General features: G+C 39.8%; 1 protein-coding gene across 1 annotated transcript in view; it reads right to left on the bottom strand.

Moving 5' to 3' along the window:
- The window catches only part of SAMD5 (sterile alpha motif domain containing 5), a 440,768-nt gene that overhangs the window by 171,398 nt on the left and 257,341 nt on the right, over nt 1-12,029 (bottom strand). The gene's annotated exons all lie outside the window — the stretch shown is intronic.

Genomic DNA, 12,029 nt, shown 5'->3' with positions numbered 1-12,029 from the left:
TTGATTTCATTGCTTCCTCAGGGACAGACACTGTATCTTCCACTTATCCTGTAATCATCAATTTTTTTTAGAGAAATCAGTACTCTTTCAGGCAAAGGAGACAAACCAGAAAACATACCAAGTAAGTTCCTGCCCTCACATGATGGTGCAGGAGATGAAACTTACATATATATGATGTCAAGTACTCTGAAGAATAGAGCAGATAAGGGAATGGAGAGGGAGGGAGCAGGGGCTGTTTAACTTGGAGAGGTTGTCCTTCTGCAGGTAACATTTGAACCAAGACCCAATCAAAGCTCTGTGTTAATTTTGCAAGTAGAACCAACTTAATTTGCTGGTGTATGTAGAAAGAAAGGAAAAGAGAAAAGGAAGGGATGAATCCAAGGTTTGGAGCCTGAGAACCAGGTAGAATGGAGATGCCATTGACAGATAGGGGCAGTCTGTGGGAGAACCAGGTTCATGGTGGGCAAGGGATGAGGGGCTTGGAATCTGCCTTCGGTTTTGGACATTTTAAGGTTGAGATGCCTACTGAACATCCAAGTAGAAATGCCCACCAGGCAACAGCAGTGAGAAGCCTAGAGTCTGGCAGGAGGTAGGGGCTAGCAATATACACCAGTATGTCCATGGTATTTAAAGCCAGGGGGCTGGAGGAGATCACCAAAGGGATAGAAATAGATGGGAAAGGGAAGACAGGGAGACTGAGTCCTCAGGTGCTTCAGTGATGACAAGTTTGGAAGACAAGATAGAACTAACGATGAGAACCCCACACCCTCTGGGTTGGCTACTATAAAAAAATAACAATTGTTAGGATGTACAGAAGTTGGAACTCTAGTGCATTGCTGGTAAGAATGTAAAACTGTGAAAAAGTAACTGTGGAAAACAGTTTTGCAGTTCCTTTAAAAAAGTTAAAAATATCATTACCATATGACTGAGTAATTCTACTCCATTTATACATCCACGTCCATATCAGCATTATTAACAATAGCCAAAAGGTGGAAACAACCAAATGTCCATCAAGAGATAAATGGGTAAATATGATGGGCTATACACATACAATGGAATATTTTCAGCCATAAAAAGAAATGAAGTTCTGATGCATGCTACAACATGGTGAATCTTGAATACATTATACTAAGTGAAATAACCCAGAATGAAACACGCAAATATTGTATGATTCCACGTATATGAGGTATCTAGCAAATTTCATAAAGACAGAAGGAGAGGTTACCAAGGGCTGGAAGAAGGAGGAATGGGAAATTATTACTTAAAGGTTACAGTTTCTATTTTAGGTGATTAAAAAGTTTTGAAAGTAGACAGTGGGGACTGTTACACAACATTGTGAATGTACTTAATGCCACTGAATTGCACACTTAGAAGGTTAAAATGGTAAACTTCGTGTTGCGTGCATTTTACAACTTTTTTAAAAAAGAGAGCTAAAAGAAGAGACTGAGGAGTGGCAAACGAGGTAGGAAGAAAACCAGGAGAGAGTGGAGGCCAAGCAAATAGTTTCGTGGAAGGAAATAATCAGATGGGTTAAGAACTTCTGAAAGGTCAAGCAAAATGACTGAGAAATGACAGTGGAGTGGGTGGACGGATCAGGAACCCTTATATTATTAACATAATTAAAATAATCCTTGCCCTTGAAAAGACTCATTCAGTTTCCATTAACCAATGTCATCGGCACAAATCTTGGTATTATTGGGGCATGATGTGAGTTATAACTAATTGCTGCAGAGTAGCAGAAAGTGCAAGAGAAAAAATGAGAGAGAGAGAAAAAAAAAGTCAAATACTTAGCACAGACACCATTTTTTACTGGGCCTAACATTCATGCTTTTATTCTCTGACCTCACCAGTATGAAATTAATCTATTTTAAAAGAAAATAGGGGACAGGGTGCTGATGGAAACTAATCAATCAAGTTGGGGAGGTGATTAATAGAAGGCAGTCTTGAATGTGCTGCAGGCATATCTACAATGCAGGTTGAGAAGTGGTCATTTTATAGTTCATTACATATCTGTGTGATGTTATTTATTGTTTACTTAAGCAATAGCAATTGAGGCACAGGCCAATTCCTGGGAATTAATGACCCGCTGGGAGAGACCATTACCTTTGGACATTAACCCCAGTCAGTTCACAGCTTTTCCAGGAAAATCCCTCTGAAAAACTGTTTGTTCTCCATCCCTTGTCACCGCATTTAAAAACAATACTTTAAGTATTCTTGTGATGAAAGGTCATCGAACTATACTAACAGTTCTACACTTTGGAAAGCAACAGTTTCTTTAAGATGGTAGGGGAGAAAAATCTACAAAGACCACCTCTTGATGGCCTTTCTCAGTTCATCCTGCTGTGGACAGCAACCTACAGAATAAAAAAGGAAAACAGAAATGTGAAGAGAGAAACACATTTCCATGTTTCAATGGGCCTATTTTTGAAACCGTCATTTTAATTTAAGTATTTTCAGGGCTTGCAGACTCCCAAACATCTCCAAACCAGAGTGCGAAGGAGCTCATAATTCTGCTATTTTTTCTTGGTGAGAGTACAAAGGAAAAAATATAGAAGTTGTTAACAAGAAGAATGCAGTTAAAATACTGGCCCAATTATGAGGTGTAACCTGTAAGCAGCTAGAAAATGGGCTCAGAGTTTGAAATAATTTTTAGGGTTATGTTTGTAAAACTTAAATTCTAGCTTCCTGTCACATTTTCCAAAGCAACTAAATAACCAATATTTCCTGAGCAAGGCATAATCCTGATCATTACCAAGACAATGATTCAGAGCATGTTAAAGCTGGAGAGAAGCTCTGTGGTCCCCAAGGTTAGGTAGGAAAAGTAATATCACTTCCCTCAGGACAGATAACTCATGTCTTCTCAATGTCTGGTCTATAGTTAACTTTGACTTCAGCTTTGCTGCTACTACTCGGTTTCCAGCACCTATTCTGGACATTTAAAAAATTAAACAACATTTATATTCTGTTTATACACAGTACTGATATAAATGTCTTCTAAATATTAACTAATCAAGTCCTCCTAATAACACTATAAAATATCATTATCGCCATCCCTTTCTCTGTAAGAAGGCAACCGAGGCTGAGAGAGGTTAGGTAACTTGACTTGGATCACACAGCTGGGAAAGTGGAGAAGGGATTTACATTCAGTCTGGCTCCAGAGAAGGTAAACTGGTCAGTACACTCAGCTGCCTCTCTTCCCCAAAGTCCTAGACACTCAAACCAATGATCCTTCTACCACAGTCCTGTCTCTTTCTTCTTCCATTTCCCAACTGACTCCTGATACTCCTTGGGTATCTGATCACCCATACATAAAAGGAGTAAAAGAGAACAGAAGCATTTCCAGACCATTTGAATATGTTGAAACAACTTCCACTGAATTAATATACATTTATTTGATATGCATATTGGGTAGAGGTAAGACAAGGAGAGAAAGTGATCAGAGAAAAGAATAGTGATGTGTGAATACTAACTCCAGTGATGACATTAATAGTTAACATTACTTTATTAAAAGCTTATCTTAATAAGCTTAGCCTGGTGCTATATAAACACTCTATACTCATGTAGATTATTGCAGGTAATCTTCATGACAACCTTTTGGGTAGATGCTATTTGTATTCTCATTTAACAGATGAGAAAATTGAGGCTTACAGGGGTTAATTAACTTGCCCAGTTCCTGCAGCTAGAAAATGGCAGAGTCAGGATTTGAACCCACATCATCTGACTCCAGTCTGTGATCTACACACCAGGCCTCGCAGGGACCCAGTCAAGGTTCAAGCCTGCCCAGTGAACCTGGGGGACTGAGAAGCACTGACTGACACATAAGCCGGATAAAATCAAATCTCCTTCCCAAGACCCCATCCCCTCCGATTTTACTCCTGAAATATGCCAGGACTATTTAGGCCAGGAGGTCGCCCCCTCCTGGCTTTGTTTAGGGACTTCATTTTGGGCCTTCTTCCATAATCTCAAGGCTTTAAGTAAATGAAAGGAATTGTGTATGTTGGTTGTTTCTATGCCTTTGCATGTTATTTTTAATCATGTGTGTGTGTGAAGAGGAGGTGGGTGTGAAGGGAAGGAGTAGTTTGGTTAAAATTCAACCGTAAAATTGCAGGAAACATCATTAAAATTTATAGTCAGCCCTCCACAACCATGGGTTCCACATCCACAGATTCAACCAACTGTGGTTTGAAAATATTATTTTAAAATCTATAAAAAATAACAATATAACAATAAAAATAATACAAGTAAAAAAATCCCTCCACTCTTCTACATCCACAGATTCAACCAACTGTAGATTGAAAATATTATTTTAAAATCCATAAAAAATAACAATACACCAATAAAAATAATACAAGGAGAAAAGACCAATACAGTATAAAACTACTTACATAGCATTTACATTGTATTGGGTATTATAAGTAATCTAGAGATGATTTAAAATATATGGGAGGATATGCGTAGGTTATATGAAAATACCATGCCATTTTATATAAGGGACCCGAGAATTTGTAAATTTTGGTACCCAAGGGGACGCTTGGAACCAATCCCCTATGGATATCAAGGGACAACTGTACTTTAATTACGCCTTTATTGCATAATTACACTTCATCCATATTATCTCATTCAGTACCCCTGCAATGAACCAAATGTTTATGTCCCTCCTCAAATTCATATGTTGAAATCCTAACCTTACCAGGTCACAGTACAAGGAGGTGGGACATTTGGGAGGTGATTAAATTGTAGGAGTAGAGCCCTCATGAATGGGTTAGTGGACTTATAATAGAGACATGAGGCCAGGCGCAGTGGCTCACACTTATAATCTCAGCACTTTGGGAGGCCAAGATGGGAGGATCCCTTGAGCCCAGGAGTTTGAGGTCAGTCTGGGCCACATGGTAAAACCCCATCTCTACAAAAATACAAACATTAGCTGGGTGTGTTGGTGCATGTCTGTAGTCCCAGCTACTTGGGAGGCTGAGATGGGAGGATAACCTGAGCCTGGGAGGTCGAGGCTGCAATGAGCTGTGATCATGCCACTGCACTACAGCCTGAGCAACAGAGTGAAACCCAGTCTCTTAAAAACAAAAAGACCCCAGAGGGCTTCCTTGCCCCTTTCACCACCTGAGAACACGTTGGGAAGACAGCATCTATGAACCACGAAACCAGATCATTCATATGTTGACATCTATTCCCCCATATGATGCTATTGGGCGGTGGGGCATTTCAGAGGTGATTAGGTCAAGAAGATGGAGATTTCCTAAATGGGATTAGTGCTGACATAAAAAGAGGCACTAAAGAGCTTGCTTTCTGTCTCTCTGCTCTGCACCAGGTGAGGACACAAAACGAAGACAGCTATCTGCATATCAGGAAGCAGGCCCTAACCAGATACCGGATCTGCCAGCACCTTGAGCTTGGATTTTCCAACCCCCAGAACTGTGAGAAATAAATATCGGTTGTTTATAACCCGTCTGTCACATTTTGTGACAGCAGCCCAGATGGACTATGATACTTCCCCACACTACTTGGCCATCCTCTTTTCTCCTCTGTACAGATGAGTGAACTGTGATTTCGGAGATACCTAGTGCCTTGCTCAAGCTGCAGCATCTGTATCTGATGGGGCTGGTTCTCAAACCTAGTTCTTCTGCCTGGACATCCAGATACAGGGTACAACATGAACTGGCCTGTTGAGAACTGAGAGATGAATCATTGTAAAAACAAGTTACTAACATTTAAATAATGCGTACCCCAAGATTTCCACATGCAAAATCAGGCAGAGTCAGCAACACAGAAGCTGAAGGGTATTGAAAATTCATAGGAGGGGAGAGCCCCCAGGGTAATGTTAGAAATGGCCAGTGGTTGAGAGTACTGGGTTTGTGAATATCCCTGTCCATTTCATCTAAGACAATGGCCATGTGACTCTATGGACTTCCCTATGAGAGACACGCTATATGTGAGTGTCGTTCCACCCTCAGTGGATCAAAACAGCATAGCGGGCACTCAATGCTTACTTACTGCCTATGTCATCAGTTTGCAAGTCAACTTCTCACTTCGACACTGTTATGGGCCATTCTCTTGTTTCTCTCCCAAACTCATATGTTGAAGCCCTAATCCCCAGGTACCTCAGAAGGTGACTGTATTTGGAGATATGTCCTTTAATGAGGTGATTAAGTTAAAATGACATTCTGATAGTGGGCCTTAATCCAATCTGACTAGTGTCCATGTAAGAAGAGAAAATTTGGACACTCAGAGACACAGGTGCACAGAAGAAAGACCCCGTGAGGACCCAGAGAGAAGGTGGCTCTCTGTAAGCCAAGCACTGAGGCCTGGAACAGATCTTTCCCTTGTGGTCCTCAGAAGAAACCAACCCTGTAACACCTTGATCTTGGACTTCTAGCCTCTAGAACAGTGAGGAAATAGATCTCTCTGACTTAAGCTACCCAGTCTGTGGTATTTTGTTATGACAGCCTGAACAAACTAATACAGACAGAAAATTTAATAGCCTCAAAATTTGATTTTAATGTTTTGCCAGAGCTCAGGCATTTAAATGTGAAATATTTTAAAATGCTTCAACATGTCCCCATCTAGGATGGAGTTTCTTCCCTGCCCTTTCTTGAAGTTCTGAGCATCCCATTTGTCCAGCTGACTTCTAAAAGTTCTACAAGCGCTCTCTGTTTCATTTGATGTAGACTACTTTTCCCCTCAGGCAGGTTTTTAAATTAAACACTTTCCTAAGTTATCTGGCATATTCCCAAATAATGTATTTGACATTTCGATGCAAATTGCAAGCGAATATTTAGTAGCAATCCCACATCCTGAAACTCAATTACTGCCTTGTGAAGGAGAAGAAAAGGAGAACTATGACAACTGAGGCTCATCATGAAATAAGATGGATTTTTGAGTCTCTATGACAACAGAATATGTGGACTCTCTTTTTCAGAAAAAACTTTCAAGTGTCTAAATCCAATTTATTTTCTTTCAGTAAATGTTTATTGAGCACTTAGTAGGTGCTAGGGGCAAGCACATAATATTTTAATGTAGCTGTCATGGCAATGGAGGGTTTGGGATTAGGCAAATTTGATTTTATCTTGGAGTCATTTAAGTTAGAAATAAAATGTTGCATTTAAAAACTCCAACAATGTTTGCAGTAGACACTCCATCCCTTATCTTTCCTTTTTGATGAACACAGGATGAAGAGAAAGACACCAGTGACCCAGGGAGAGAGTGGAGTTGAGGGGTGTGGGACCAATTTCCAGAATGTTTGGTGATGAGGAACTTCACATTTTGACTGAAGCCTGTCAAAACAGCCACCGTGTTATACTGGAGATAAGACAATGCATAATACTGACTTCCCATTATGGCCCTTAGAAATGAAAGATACTGTCATCCTGTGAATCCACTCATTTGAGAGGCATGAATTCAATTTTAATTAAAATAGGAGAAAAGAAGAGACAGAGGAAGAATGTGACATGCTTTATGAGTGATGATTACCAGGGCCTTCATTCCTTTTTATAACCAGGGTGGAGTACTACTGCTTCTGGAAAGGGGATGCGTGTGAGGGAAAGGATAGAGAGCAGGAACCACAACTGCAACCATTTCACGCTTTAGCAGTCAGTAGGGATGTGCCATCACAGGCATACCCACTGCTTATCCCAAAGTCAGCAAAAGGTACAAGAGCAATTAGGTAACACAGAGCATCTTTGAGTGCTACTGCTGACATGTTCAGAGACATGTGTTTCTTACGGAGTTGCCACAAATAATAGGTTGAAGCTTGGAACCTACCATTTTTCATCTTGTTGTAGGTGAGCAAGCATTATTCAGAAGCCCTGATTTATCCTCAAGGCATTTACCTAATAAAAGGTCATGAAAAAAAGTTAGCAAGATGTCCTCCCAAAAAAGAGCTGCTACTTAAAAATAGTTGTAGAATTTTAGAAAGGACATTCTTCCCTTTCTACAAGTATATGATGACTTTCAAATGCCTGAGGATTTATAGTCCAGGTTTTTATCATCTCTGTAGAATGAACTTAGTTTCACTAGCAATCACTAATGAATTATTGGCATTGTTTCTTTCACTTGAATTGCACAGTAGCTAGCTCCTAAAGTTTAAATAACTTCTCCCAGCCCATTAAGTTAGTTGTCTAAGGTCTGGAATTTATTTTTTAAAAGATGTTCATTTATGAAGAAATATTGCAAAATAAATATTCGAATGCCTATAATTATAAAAAAATAAAAAGCAAATCATCTTAGAATCAATATTGAAAGTCTTTTAACTTCTCTTACAATCTACATCATTCGAATCTACTCCATTGGTGAAAAAATAAAATGAAAAACAAAATCCCTCAAAGTACTCAATTAGTTGTATTTCAAAACAATTGTAATGGCAGCCCCATTTCATATCAGATTTAGGATCGACATTGCCAAAAAGAATGGTCCATAAAATCATTTCAGTTTTATGCTTAACTCAATCGGTCAATGAATGGCAAAAGACTCTGATTTCCCGAGTCAGCAGTCTCGTTACTTAAATCATGCTGATAGTCATAAGTTCATGTGGATTTAGGCAGAAATCGTCCGTTTTAATAAATAGCTCTGTGATCCAGATGCTTAATCTCTTTCCCTACGTGGAAAGGTGATCCTTTTTTACTGCATAGACCTCAATCTAAATCGACACTAGATTTTTTTTTTTTTTAATTAAAGTACAGTCAATACTAATGGAAGGCAGCAGGGACCAAGATAACCTCAAAAGGCAGCTAATCCGAAATGTGTTTAGCTTTGGCTAAACGGAGATTTAAAATGGATAAGCCGGGAGCTGATCTGATCATAATCCCCAGCTATATACCCAAGCATTTCTTTTTCAATCTTAAAATCATCTGTTGGTTCCAACTAAGAAACTAAAGTAAAGCCAGTAAGCAGTTAGCCTATTCCCAAAGAGTGCATCAATTCTACAGCTTACGGGAAGGATGCTAATCAACAACAGCAGGTGTCAGTTACTCTAACAGCTTCTGTTCCTCAAGTGCCACTGGATTCATGCACACTCTGCGCCATTTCAAACTCACAGTACAATTTGTTCTTCTATGACACTTTAAGTAGACCAAAGACCAAAGGGAAAGTGTAATTTCCATTTCTTGAGACAGACCAAGAAAACAGACATGTCTGGCCAAGTATGACAAACCCATTCTAACTCCCTAATCTCCTTAGGCAGAAAATACAGGGTTAAGCATTGCAAATAGAGATTTTGCAATGGTAAGTGAAAGCCTATTAATATACCAAACTGTGTAAACATCATTATTTAGACCTTGGGAACACATTACTGACATAAACCTGAAAAGGTTATGAAGACGCTGCCATTTAGCAAAATAAAATAACATGTACAAATGATTATAATCTATTAATCTTGCTTTCTCTTCCAAAAGTAAGGCAGCAGAGGAAAGTGACATTATACCCAATTCGATTATCACTGAGTAAGGAAGTTGTTCGATGTGTGTGTTTGGGAGGAAATGGGAGTGGAAGAAGCCAAGCACAGAGAAAATAAATAATTGAACAAAATGCCTTATAAAAGCTTAAGGTGTATACACAAAAAGAAAGGAAAATGAAAATGAAAAGATGAAGTGTAGGAAATTAATGGTATTTAAATGAAATAATGGAGCTTCACTCTCTAGAAGCAGCTGGGGAGCACTTGATTCGTTGCAATCTGCTTTTTCAGACAAATACATACAAATGGCTAATACGTACTAGGCACCTACAAAGGGCCAGGCACAGTCTCTTTGCTTTGTGTCTGAATTCACTTCCTCTTCCCAAGGACTCAGTGAGGCAGGTTAACATTATGACACTCACCTTACAATGCCAGAGGCAGAAGGCGTGGTGGCTCACGCCTGGAATCCTAGCACTTTGGGAGGCTGAGACAGGTGGATAACCTGAGGTCAGGAGTTCGAGACCAACCTGGGCAAAATGGTGAAACCCCATCTCTACTAAAAATACAAAAATTAGCTGGGCATGGTGGCACGCACCTGTAGTCCCAGCTACTTGGGAGGCTGAGGCAGGAGAATCGCTTGAACCTGGGAGGTGGAGGTTGCAGTGAGCTGAGATGGTGCCACTGCACTCCAGCCTGGTGACAGAGCAAGACTCCGTCTCAAAAAAATAAATATATAAATTTTAAATGTTCTCACCACAAAAAATAAGTATGTGAGGTGATGGATAAGTTCCTTAGTTTGATTGAATTATTCCACAATTTAAATATGTATCAAAACATCACACTGTACCCCATCTAGATATACATGATTTATTGATTAAAAATAAAATAAAATAGGTATAAGTATTAAAAATCATTTAGCACAGTGTTTGGCACATAGTAAGAGCTCAATTTATTACCATTATTGCTATTATTGTCACTATTCTTTGTTTTGTTTTTTTCTGTTTTTTTGTCGTTGTTGTTTTGTTTTGTTTGAGACGGAGTCTCACTCTGTCACCCAGGCTGGAGTGCAGTGGTACGATCTCTACTCACTGCAACCTCCGCCTCCCAGGTTCAAGTGATTCTCTTACCCCAGCTTCCCAAGTAGCTGGGATTACAGGCACATGCTACCACACCTGGCTAATTTTTGTATTTTTAGTAGAGATGAGGTTTCACTATGTTGGCCAGGCTGGTCTCCAACTCCTGACCTCAGGTGGTTTGCCCACCTCGGCCTCCCAAAGTGCTGGAATTACAGGTGTAAGCCACCACACCCAGCCTAAACCACTGTGCCTGGCTTCTCCTTTGAACATTTGTCAGTGTTGAAGATTGGTACACCTAGCTGTATATACCATCACCAAAAATGGCATTATATTTAACACTTTGCTTCCATAACTGGATGCAGTTGAATTGTTAATTTTAAAGTAACTGTTAATTCTATCAATGTCATGGGTGCACATAGCTAAAATCAAGTAATGGTGAATGGCTCATAACAAAAAGAACCTGTTCTTGTCCACTATGCCCACCTTCCTCTGCCAGTTCTAAATGTGTTTGCTGTTTCCTGTACCACTTACCTCCATGTTTCTAAATAATATGCTTTTATTTCTATTTTTGATTTATCAGTTTAGTTAAAATAGCCTTCAATTGTAAAGGGCCACCTTGTCTAAGACCATGATCCCTCCTGTCTTAGTTATGACCCCTCATGCATTAGCACACACCATGACAAATACAATAAACTGGGTAGTTTAGACAACAGGTATTTGTTTCTCACTGTCCAAGATCAAGGTGATGGCAGACTGGCAGATTCAGTCCCTGGTGAGGGCTTTCTCCCTGGCTTGCAGATGGTCACCTTCTTGCTGTGTCCTCACATGATAGAGAGAGAGGGCTCTCATGCCCATTTCTTTATAAGGGCTTCAATCCCATCATAAGATCCCCACTCCGACAAACTCATCTAACCCTAATTATCTCCCAAAGTCCCCACCTCCAAATACCATATTGGGGATTAAGGGCTTCAACTTAAGAGTTTTGGGGAGACACAAACATCCAGTCCATAACATCTCCTTTGCTCAGCTCCAATGACTGATAGATTCTGGGGGTAAAAAGGCCCAAACTCTTTGATTTAAGGCAGTACCACTCTGGGGGGCCATCCAGCTCTAGAGGGAGATTTTTGTTGTAACTGCATCAACATCACAATTCAGCTCCTCTCCCTGCCCTATCCTGCTTCCTTCTTCCTCCACAGGTGTTGACCTTCAAGACAGATACTTCTCAGTAAACTTTCTGCACAGAGTGTTTCTTACAGGGAACCCAACCTAAGATAGTGTTGTAGACTTTCTGTCATGGTAGTGAATCTAGCATACACGCACACTTGCCTTCTAATCCTCTCAGTATAGTTACATAACAACTTTTGGTTAAACAGTCACCATTTATATCACTATAACAATGAAATACTGTTTACTGCTGAGCTAAATAGCATCCTATTATTACCATTCCTTTCTCATGTATATTTTGTTTTGTCTTGCAATTAATAAAGCTACTGTGTGTTCATCTGCTTAGTTTCTACAAACTTTACTTTCTCCCAATATGCCAATGGACCTGT

Source organism: Pan troglodytes, chromosome 5 (genome assembly GCF_028858775.2).
Source record: "Pan troglodytes isolate AG18354 chromosome 5, NHGRI_mPanTro3-v2.0_pri, whole genome shotgun sequence".
Classification (NCBI taxonomy): Eukaryota; Metazoa; Chordata; class Mammalia; order Primates; family Hominidae; genus Pan; species Pan troglodytes.
This window is presented reverse-complemented; position numbering and strand designations above follow the sequence as displayed.